Source organism: Lepeophtheirus salmonis, chromosome 2 (genome assembly GCF_016086655.4).
Source record: "Lepeophtheirus salmonis chromosome 2, UVic_Lsal_1.4, whole genome shotgun sequence".
NCBI classification, from domain to species: domain Eukaryota; kingdom Metazoa; phylum Arthropoda; class Copepoda; order Siphonostomatoida; family Caligidae; genus Lepeophtheirus; species Lepeophtheirus salmonis.
The window spans coordinates 15,042,186-15,054,515 of record NC_052132.2 but is presented as its reverse complement, the minus strand read 5'-3'; the positions used below and the strand labels follow the sequence as shown (position 1 = coordinate 15,054,515).

Here is a 12,330-nt window from a genome sequence, read left to right as displayed (position 1 = left end):
TCGATACAGTATTAGGTACATAAACAGTACAAAAAAAATTGGCCACCTGCTTTACTTTTCACCTTGGTGTAGAAACAATGAAGAATGTATCAAATATTCTCCTTTTAATTCCATTTTAGAGTGCTGTGACACACAGCCGGCATCACAAAGCACTAAAACTATATATTAACTTTTTTTAAGTCTACGCTTAACCTTGAAGCAGATTTTCAGCTTTATTTGATACAATGTATAAGTTTTGAGTTATAGAATACAAAAAACATCTAGGAAAAACGCTCTGAACTTTTTCTTAACCTAATTTACATATTTATGTAGTTTTGTTTAATTACACTGAAATATATTATTTTGTACTTTTTATTTAATATTGTATACTTTTATTCCCTCTGAAATTAGAAGAGTAAAAAAACTTTTTATGATACTAAATGCTTCAAAATTCAGCTTCAGAGGTTTTTTAATATGTATGTGCATAATATTCATTTAGTTGGCTTCATTAGTTTTTAAATTAAATTTCTTTTTAATATACAAAGTATACTAATGTATTTCTCCTTAGAAATAAGGACTCATTTGAGTACAAAAAAATTACCATTTTCAGTACTACAGATGTGAACATTATCCATTTTTAATTTTAGTAAGAGGTGTACAGAAAATGATTGTTCAGTTTGTTTATCAACTTCTTTTAAATTTTAATTATGTTTAGTGTGAAAAGGATGTGCTAGGGTATGAAAATTGTCCATGCAAAATGGCATTGTCCTACGAGGTGATCTTTAGTTAACACGTTTGGATCAAATTACGAAAAGAGACAAAGATTATTTACTCAGTAAATACCAAGACAACATTTTGAGTTATTTTCATTAAAAAAATTTAATAAACATTATTTTAACCTATAAATCCTCTTTTACAAGTTTTTTCTCTTCTAAAATTCTCCTATGAAATAAAAAAGGAGAAAAAAGTTTGGATAATTTGATAATCCGTGTGTAGTGCCCATACTTTTTGCTTTCATTTTGTGAATGGAAAGATCAAAACTTTCTCAAGTTATTTTTATGAAGAATAATGTCTATTATCATAAATTTATGTAAAATAGCGACGAATGTTGTATTTTAATCTTTATTGACGAATAAAATAACTTAAGGCTCTTTTCAATCTTTGAATTAGATTTCCTCTTTAAAAAAATACATTTCAGGGAAATAAAATTTTGCATAGGTTATTTCCTTACCAAATCCCAACTTTTCCAAACTAGCTGTCATTGAAATTCAAAAAAAGTTGAAAAAACTCCCACAACATCTACTATAATTATTCTAAAAATGACTCTTTTCATAAAATATTCATTTCAATTACATGGTATAATCTATATTTCCAAAAGAAATTTAGTTATACTCCTTTAGAGGGTGACTCATATGTGTTTCAAGGATTAAAAATGATTATAACTCTTAAACGTTTGGTCATACAAAAAATATTTTATCGAAACTTGTTCATCAACCACAAAGTTATAAAATTTATTCTGAAGTTTATATGTTACTGACATTCCAGAGAATGAAGTTGATTTCACCTACTTCTGTAAACTTCAACTTTTACAGGCTAATATTAAGCTCGTAAAGAATATCCTCTCTGAGGATATCATCCATACATGCTGAACAAATTATAGTAGATTTTTTTTTCCCGAGTTTTAATCCTTTTTATGCCTTCAAATATCACCCTGTAAAAGTTCTTTTATTATTTTTCCTTTTGTAATATATATTCCATGTTAGCTGTTATAAATTTTTTGACATATTTTTTTGGTCCTACTTTTTTTCAGAAATGATTCTTGTCACCATGCTTTTTAAAACGAAACTCCTTATAGTGAAAATTATTTAATACTCTTATTTTGAACTTTACCGTTGTAGTTGTAATTAATTTTTTATTCTATAACTGGAAATATTGAGTAAATCAATTATTTATCGACTGTGAGTGAGCTACAATATTATGCTCGTATTATGTATTACATGACGTTAAATTTGTTTTTAAAAGATGATTTTAACTACTCAAGAAATTAATTTCGTGGTCTGTAGCTGTCATTTTACCCTTTAAAATACTTAGATTTGATCTTATTGACAAGGTGGACAAATAAAATAAATACATTAATTAAGCTTTAGTCTTCTGGAACAACCGGCTGGATTCAATCCCAGCTATTTTATTTGGTAGTCCTTGAATTACCCTATAACATTTGCAAACGTGATTTTATGATAATATTATTTTGAAATTTTATTTCCCATTGGTGAGCATTACTTTAATTTTCTAATAATTAAAGGTAAATTATATGTTATACCATTACAAAAATAAACTGCCCCAAATTTTTGATTATCAATTACTTAATACTGGCAAATTTTTTGAGTTCTTAGATGATGAGTGAGGACCTACCAAAAGATACAAATATCATTTTGGTGTGGAGTATCAGTTCCTTTAGTTCCAAAACATGGATTACGTAAATGACGAGGCTATTGGATAAAATTGAGGACATAATTAAAAATATGACGTGGATGTTATAAGGAATTTTGAAGTTCCTTATGAAATGACAACATCAATCATCCTTAGATAATAGTCTTTTCTGTCATCCTTATGTTATAGTTGATTAAAATCTCGCTGGAACAATACTAGCTGAAAAGAAAATTCCTACAAATTCGATAGAAAACTTTGCTCTATCAAACCACACACAAGACATGTTCTATAGAATAGGAAGACACTGCTTAATTCAATCCCAACAACATAATTAAATATCAAATAAAATTTTATATGTACTCAAGCAGTGCTGATTGTTAAGTATAAATATGATTTTTTATTCCAGGGATTTTCCTTCTAATAGAATGAGTCGGAAGTGAAAAATATTTTTTCATATAATGTAGGATTATCTTATTATATATGTGTATAATAATGAGATCTAAAGGCTTTTACATTTGTATACAGATAATATGTGAAGGGCTTCTTAAATTCCATTTAAATTATAGTCCTAATCCTTTTTGACATTCTTAAAGATATAATGATTAATGACTTTTTATTAATTTGAAAATTAAGTATTGCATGGTCTGTTGGATCGGTCTACAAAGGCCTAAAACGACTGCAATTCTGTCACTCCAAACATGATTAATTTTGTTAGTCTTAGGACCAGTCCTTATTATTTTTTATATTAACTACAACAGATTAAAGGACGTAGTTACTATCTCCGTCATTTAGGTTGTTAAATTTTTATTATATATAAAAATCTTTAATCATGATGAAGAAGATACAGATGCAAATTACACACCATTGGATTCATTGTTTGGTAAACCTTTTCTGTATAGTCAACCTGAATTGAATGACCAGATTCGAGATGTAAATTTCCTGAAAGAATCTGTTGAGTTGTTGGCTTCCAGACTGCAAGAGCATAATATACTTGCTCAGGGCACATGTGTCACATTTTATCGTAACAGAGATGCAGAACTGAGGAAGTTCTTTGATTATGACAATCACTGTGTATACTGCAGTGACATTGAAAAGCTTCTTGTGGATATGGGATTATCTTCGTATCATTCAAGTGAGTGGATACTCTTTATTAATAGCTCAAAAGGAAGATTAAAGGGTGTTTTACTTCAAAATGGATACATATATGGATGTATCCCTATTGGACACTCAGTCTCCATGAAGGAGGAGTATGGAAACATCAAAATAGTACTTGAATGATTGAAATACCTCGATCACTGGTGGTTAATTTGTGTGGATTTAAAAATGGTGAACTTCCTTTTGGGTCAACAGGGAGGTTACACAAAATACCCTTATTTCCTTTTCTACTGGGACATTAATGAACCTCTAGTTGATCGAAAAAACATCATCCCTCCACCATTGCACATCAAACTCAGTATTATGAAGCAGTTTGTAAAAGCTCTTTATCCCAATGGTGTTTGTTTCAATAGATATGTTCAACATTTCCGAGTCTCAGTGATGCGAAGAAAAAGGCAGGGATATTGGACGGACCGCAGATCAGAACATTACTCAGGGACATAAATTTCATTGAGACGATGACCTCTGTCGAATTTCGAGGGTGGACGGCATTTACTAATGTGGTGCAGGGTTTCTTGGAAACACGAAAAACGACAATTATCAAAAGATTTTGGGTGAACTTATCCTTAGTCTACAAGAGCTCGGGTGCTGAATGAGCATCAAACTGCACTACTTACGCGGTTACCTGGACACGTTTCCAGACAACCATGGATATTTTAGCGACGAACAAGGGGAGAGGTTCCACCAAGACATTAAAGTAATGGAAGACAGATATCAAGGTCGATGGGACTCGCATATGATGGCTGATTACTGCTGGAGTTTGATGAGGGATCATTCAGATGCTCTACATAAGAGAGCATCATCAAAAAAGGAAGTTTACCCCAAAAATGAAGTAATATGTTTGTCTACACACAAAAATACACTGTTCCTGCATCTACTAGTTTGATGTAACATTCTATAATTGAAATAATATTGAATTTTGTCATCTGTATTTTTATAGTTTTGGATGTTTAAAAAAAATTAGATTGTTTTGTCTTGTATTGAAAAATAAAATAAAACCTTTTTATCCACCTATAGTTCAAAAACCTCATGTGATAGCCAACAACTAGTCACACATTGAAATCAGCAGCCAATATGCCAATAAAATCCCAAAAAACAAAAATAATGTATTATTTTTCTCTCGTAAATTGAGGATTTTTGGTATGTGTTGTAGTATTTTTTCATCACCCCGTTATTTAAAAACTTGATGTGATAGGCAAAAACTAATGACAGATTTGGAATCAGCCCCCAAAATGGAGTTAGATTTTCTTTAAAAACCCCATGCAAGAAAAATTGTGTTGACCAGTGTTATCATCAATATTTTCTAATGATTGGTTATTTATAGAATAAGTGATTAATAAAAACTATTGCTATAAATATAGTTATAGACTGATATTAAAATTAAGTTTACATATTTTTATTAATAAATTAATTATTGCATTATTTAAGAGGGTTAAAACTTTTGAACACTGCTGTACATTTATACGACGAGTAAATATATTTGAAGAATTGCTAAATAGTCATAATTACCAAACATAAAATTTAAAGTGACGTAATTTTGGTATCTTTTTGTGTGTGATCACATACTCTCAGTGCATTTTTTTATTAGTATTGTATATATATTTTAAAAAAGTTAAGCCTTTTTAGCGTGTGACTTTTTTTTCTAGTTGTAAGCTGAGGGTTTTTCTTTTAATATTTAATTCTTGAGGTAGAGACAGTGGTTTATAAAATATATGCAAAAAAGAGGAAACCGCTTTTTTTTGTTGACAATATGAACAGGCTTTTTTATTTTTCGAAGCTGGTATCATCATTATTTAACTCGTGAAGACAGAACATTAAAGTACAAGATAAAAAATATTGCGTATTCTCATGTAAGTAACAATGTAGGTTTGTTGGAGAGTTTTTTTCCTCCCTAACAATAGTGATAATCAAAGCCTTTAAAGGTTGACTTATATTCAGTTTGATAAGTTATAAAATTTGTCATTCTTAGTAAAAGTAATACATTTAAACTAAAAGTATTAAAATTAAAAACAATTTAGTAGTGGAAAGGAAAAATTAAAATATTAGATATTAAAATAAACCCCAAACTTTATATATTTATAAATGTCTAAAAAAAAAAAAGATTAACTAAAAATAGCTTGAACTCAGCCTCACTTCCCTGGCTAAAGAATATGAGGTATATAATTCCACAGACTAGCCTATGTATAATATAAACTCTGATTGAAAATTTCTATATTCTCCAAGTTACACTCTAGAATTTTTTTTTGATATAAACATGCCTGAAAGAGTTGAAATCATAAAAGAGGATTTTCGTATCAACCGCGTATAAAAATATATCTACTAGGTCGATTATGTAAATTTCAAGGAACTGATTTTCCTTGCTCAGCATGGAGTAGAATTGAGAGTCACATCAGAGTAATTCTAGATAATATTTCCTTGATATATAGGGATTGAAATTATTGCTTATTTCATACTTTGATTTAATAAAACGGGATGACAGCAAAGCAACTCATCTCTGAAGCATTCTTCAGATTGTTTTGATTACTATTTTTCTCTTTGGCATTTATTTTAAATATTGGCATAACTTATTTTATGCGATAATGGGAAGATAATATTTATATGTATACAGTAACCACTTGTGAACATGCTTTCTTAACGACTGAGGATGACACTCAAGATTTATTTATAAGTTATAGGTTTTTGTTAAACTCGGAGTAGAATTCATGATGTAAATAACAGAGTAATTTATGTCCATATGCCCAACGTCAAGACAACTACGCCGCTTTCCTCTAAAATATTCATCCTATTGTCATGGTTGCCATATCATTTTTTTTGTTTTTTTGTTAACATAGAAAAAGTTGCTCAGAATTTATTACTTTACATACATATAATTTGACAAATAGTGGGTTAGAAAATAAGTAATATCGTATTTTTTGATATATATACTTCAATGCTTGATAATATGTGTTACGATCATCCAATTTAAGCCAGTATACCCCATATGTTTCTCTAACTTGTTGCCAACTTCATATTGCCCTTCTTGTCAAAGTTCTTGTCCTGTTTAAAAAAAGCCTTGACAACCCATTTTCACAGACCTCTATTCAGGACAAATGTGTACACCCGAGTGCAGTGAGATAGAAAGGAAGAGGTGGTAGTCCCTTGGTCCCAGGTGGTCCGGGCTGTGGGTTGGTTTCATAAAAGCTTATCACACGAGCTTCTGAGGAGTTATCAAAGATGTGTGCGGCCTTGTGTAGCCTTGATGAAACCCAAATCCTCCCTATAAACCAATGTTGGCCACTTTTGCTCGATCATTAACTTCAAACGGTCAAGCTCTGCACAGTAAAGGTCAGAATTGAGCAGTTCATAGTACATTATTCCAAGCAAATCCTACTAAACACACAGCAACACCTTCTTCGTAGTCAATCCTGACTGGGCCATGTTCTGGGCTCCTTCAATGTCACTTGACATTGATATAAGTGATATGTTTGCGTTGCCCTTTTTGATAGTGAAAATGTAAAGTAAGGCGAATTTCTTCTTTGAAATTTCCATACTCAACGCACGATAGCTCATGACTGAATCTGTCAAGTGCCATACTGACAAGTAAATTTTGTTGTATACACTCACACCTTTACAATCCAATATCCTTTGACTCGATAGGAAGAATAATGATCTAAATAAACGTAGTTAAATAAAAGGGCGTAAAACAGAAATAATATATTACTATTTCTCCCAACCTAATAAGAAAAATAATACTTTCGAATAGGAGGTTTTCAACATATTTTTTATTACTATTTTACGTGCACACCTATCCAGTATTTTTTATTGGTTGATCTCTGCATAGGTGAAGGATGAGTTTTTTGGCATAAAAAAAGGGTGGAAAGAAATGTAATTATGAGCTTGTAAAAACATTCAAAAATTGCTTAGCACTTATATTAGGATCTATCAATGAATCCCTACAAAACTTGTTTGCTATTTTTAAAGAATCATTTTAAGATATATATATTTGTGTATATTTCTATTAAAGCAACATTGCTTTTCCTCAAATTTACAAATAGATTTGATGTTATATACATAAATATATATTCCTATATACAATATCCACTATTTGTAAAATCTAGGGTCTGCACTAGCGCTTCTTACAAACTCCCAACAGCAAGACATGAAAACTTTTATTTTAAAGTTAAAAAAGTTATATTTTAACTAATTAAAAGTCATAGTAAATTTAAATTCCAAGTATTTTTCTAATTGCAATTTTCTCCTTCTCTTGCAGCAATATCTCCCTTTCTATAGGAATTTAACAAAAAAATATGTGAAATTCTTCATGAAAGCTTTGTAGCAGGGACAATCAATAGCTGTTTTGCCGTACTTTGGAAGAGGAAAGGAATCCTTTCTCAATGACGCATCTCTTTAAATGGTCTATGATTTGGATGTCCTATCCGTTTCCTTCGGGCTTTATTGTGGCCTACTGAATGTTTAGGAGCAGCCCACTACTCATTCTCATTTAAAGTATGATTTTTTAGCAAAATTGTCGTAATATCGTCAAAACGCGTTGAACGTGCAAAATACGAATTAAATATTTCTCAAATAAATACATTTTTCAAAAATTATTGCTTTGTGAAAAAAAAATCAAGCCCCCCTGAAAATGGTTGCCAGATAGGCCTTTTTGAAGCAGTTTAGCCCTGATAAATGAGATTTGTCTTTTTTTTTTTATGTTTGGCCAAAATTTGGAATAAATATGTTTTTAATAGTTTTGTTTATAAAGCCATTTTCTTGAAATTTAATCAATTAGGTTCTGTGGCCAATTAAAGTATTTCAAATGAAAAAGTGGCCTGTCATATTTAAAGGTTGGATGTCTCTGGTTTGGGTATTTGAGAAAAGAAAATAACAGGGAAAATCACCAGTTCAGTCTAAAACAGTGGTTCTCAAATATTTCAGAGTGTGTATTACCTGTGAATATATACTTAGTGAAGCTAGATCCTTATTTTTAATAAGTTACAATCATTGAATGCCCACTTTCCGCTATCACTGTGTCCAATTTCAAAAAAGAAAGGGAAAGTATGACGTCAAGAAAAACTTATGTTGTGTAAAATGTACTTCCTCCATGAACCACAAATGGAAGTTCGTGTTGTACCATAGTTTGAGAAACATTGGTCCTAAATAACTTATACTTTGTCTCATGATACCATTTTATTACCAAATATAGACTTCATTTGGTGTGACAAAAATACAATTAAAACACTTTTTGCAACCATTTAAAGTGTTTATTACACTTTATAATATATATTAATTACTTTGATATATAAGGAATCCACTTATACCTTATTTTATTGTGGTCATTAGCAATCATGAAAATACGAAATAGTTCCCTTACAAGAGTAAAATATTGATTCATCAAAATGAAAAGTATTGACATAATAAATAGTAAAATATTAAAGCATTTTGGCATAAAAAAAGAAAAACAATTAGTACACTAGGGAAGTACATTGTACAGTAATAAATTAGTGAAGGAGTTCTTGTCATAACAACTTTGAAAGTATGTATAATCATAACATTGTTGAAAGAGAGCTACTTAATGAATTTCCCTTTCAACTTCATATATATCGTTGACCCCAGCACTAAAACATACTAACTGGCTAATAGTTTTACCTGAGATATTTAATGTGCAATAGTTTAGTAAATACTGAGTGGTTCATTGAAATCTGAACATTTACTAATTCAATAATTAATGAAAGTAGAATCATTGACATTTATTCATATTTTGATATATTAAAGCATAATCAATTTTTTACAAAACAAAACAAATTTGAGCTCTCTAGCTTACGTACCGCTTCAGGCCTGATACTAACCCCCTAGACTACCCTTTTTTTGTGCATGTTGGGGGAAAGGCCTGTAATGTCTAATATCCAAACACTGAGGCCTTTAAATCAACTGTCAGCCAGCACTGAGACGGTATAACAGAGGACTATATCAGCAACGGTTGCCAGGCCTTCTGCAGCCTGGAAACCATCATTTCCGCTAAAGGCGGCTACATTAATTATTAAGTAAGCTCAGACACACATCTATTTATAATTCTATCTCGTTAATTAATAAGTCATAACTTGTTGATGTTTAAAATTCAAAGTGTTCGATATTAATAGATTACACGGTATATTTTTACAATTGAAGCTAGGCGATTCGAAATTTTGGTTTTATAATTAAATAATCTAGTTACTAGATTTTTTTTTTCCAGATACTAAGTTTTTGCAGACATATTTTTAATTCACTGGTAAACTGTGCTAAATATTTTGGTGTAATATATTGTGCTTTGTACTACTACATGTAGCTATTGAAGTAGTAAAATAGTCTTATAATCATATATATTAAAATGCTAATTATATGGATTGTACACTACTTCAGCTAATAGTATAAGAAAAATAGTCATCATTTTGTTGAAAGAATGCAACTCTGCATTGCAGATAGAATGATCAAAGTCACAAATCATGGATTTGCCCAGGATGGATTTATAGGTTATTGCAGTCAGCATATTGACGCCTCCAAAATATGTTAATATATTGACTCCTAAGATTTTTTTTTTTTTGCAGAATCAAAATCTTCATCTATAGTTCCCCAAAAAAGTAATTTAACACACCCTAATTTGCACTGAGTCAGCATTGTGTAAATAAAATAAATTTATTTTTAACAGCAAAGTATATTAAATACTTTTATAATAAAGAGTGGGAACCCAAATCTGGCAGTATCCTGACTCAATTACAACAAACATTTTCTTTATTTTATCACACAAAACCTCTCAAAATCAATTTGGGAAATACGCTCATAAACAGGTTCCCAGGTCTTAACGATAAAAGCCGTTCCCTTTGCGTGCAATTCGGTTGTGATGGGAGCTCGGAACTCATTCAAATTAGAATGAGAGATGCGGCTGAATTTTTTTCCAAGAAATCCCAAACTGCAAAGTCCAGGAGTTTGAGGTCAAGGCTGGGTGAGGGTCACATGGAGGCAGGCCAGAAGTCAGCCATATTTTACTAGTTCTTCTTGAGTGTATGGGGCTGTAATTTACTTTTTGATATTATGGGGAGTCCGGATGGAGATACAAACGGTCTCTGACGTCTTCTTGGGGCCGACACCGTCAAGGTTTTTTTGTTGTTGCAGGGACATTTTTACTTATAGAGAGATAGAAAAAATGAAAGTTAGTGTACTTTTGTGTAAGGTCTCGTTTGGTAATTTAAAATTACGGTGATAAAATTGAAATTAAATGCCTCCTTAAGTTTTGAGTCCCCCACTCTAATAACAGAAATGTAACGGTCGGACCATTGCAAAATTTGAAGAAGTGGCCGATAAAAGTAAATGTTTGCACATTTACTTTTATCCTTGAAGCCATAAAGTCCCTTTACACCATCATTTATCTCACTACTGTCTTTGTTATTTAATCACCTTTGCATATTACATAGTATTCACTATGTGGCGGATATTCACAAAAGAATTAATCGTATAGGTTATGTCTTTACAATTAAGAAATTGGGGTTTTCCCCGTTCTTAAAGGATAGAGAATCAACTCCAAGAAAATTCACAAACAAACTATGTATTTTCTAAGAATACTGCAGTGAAGTAAAAGGAGACAAATAAAAACAATTTCAACTTAACAGAGATTTTTATCCAAAAAAAAAAACAACTGCAGTAAGACTTTTAGAGTGTTACCAATGTCCATAGCTTTATGTGGGTTTTTTTTTACATAGAATCATTCTACAACATTTATTTTAAAATGAACCATGGTACTCTGATTTGCATTCATGCAATATGTTTATATTATTTTGCAGTATGATAAATATTTCACTTACCCTTCAAATCCTTCTAAGTATGTATCTCTGTAAATACACTCGTTGCAAAATATGCTGGAAATTATTGACTTTTTTCTTATTCACGAGGGTATTGAATCATTGAGTCACAAGATCCCATTCACTCCTCCCTGTTTCTTCTTGTTCTTCAAGGAGTGGGTATCATTCTATGCATAAACTTATTATATTTAGTAGGAGACGTACTCTAAAATATTTGCAGGTGCAAAGAGATGAGAGATTGTAAACGTTTCGTAATTGAGTAAAAAGTGATTTTATTACAACTTTGCTTCTCTATAGAGAACATTTACTTGATCTAGTCAAAAAACAACTGAAGAGGAAAAAGGAAAACAAAAAGAACAGAGAGCTTTCGTTTTTTTGGCGCGCCTTTTTTTATTACTCGTAGGGAAAAAGGGCCTATGATCTTTTTATAATAGTATTTGGAGAGCTTTTTTTATTTTTTCCTTGATAATCATGACGTAACTTTAAAGAAATGAATCACTAAAGTTAACTTAAACCACTTCATCTCTTACTCGTAAATGATCTTTGCCTTTTTTCCTGTATAGGTATCCATTAACTTATTGTTTGTTTAGCTCCTAGATACACCCCTTTCTCTCCCCCCCCCTCCTAACACCCAACTCAATCTGGTATCAGCCGGTAGAGGTTCATCTATGAGTTTCTAACTTTATTATTATAAAATAAATCATAATTACACAACATATTAAAAATCCTCAAAAGTTGTTCCTCCGTTGATTTTTTTCTTTTTTTTCAGAGACTCCATAGTAAATTAAGTCATTCCCTGCATTGTACAGCTAAGTTCATAGATAAGATGCAATGGTCTTTCCTCATCTTCTTCACAGAGTCAACAGATCGGTCTTAGAGGGTTTTACCCACTTTAAAAAGATGTTTATTAAGTTGTATGAGGCTACTAACCATACCCATTATACTTGGGATTCTATGT

General features: G+C 31.0%; 1 protein-coding gene across 1 annotated transcript in view; it reads right to left on the bottom strand.

The window, feature by feature from the left end:
• The window catches only part of Syn2 (Syntrophin-like 2), a 136,548-nt gene extending 124,843 nt beyond the window's left edge, over nucleotides 1–11,705 (bottom strand). The window contains exon 1 of the mRNA XM_040727650.2: nucleotides 11,376–11,705. The gene's annotated coding sequence lies outside the window, so the exon portion shown is untranslated. The remainder of the gene's footprint in view (nucleotides 1–11,375) is intronic.
• Nucleotides 11,706–12,330: the final 625 nt, after the last annotated feature.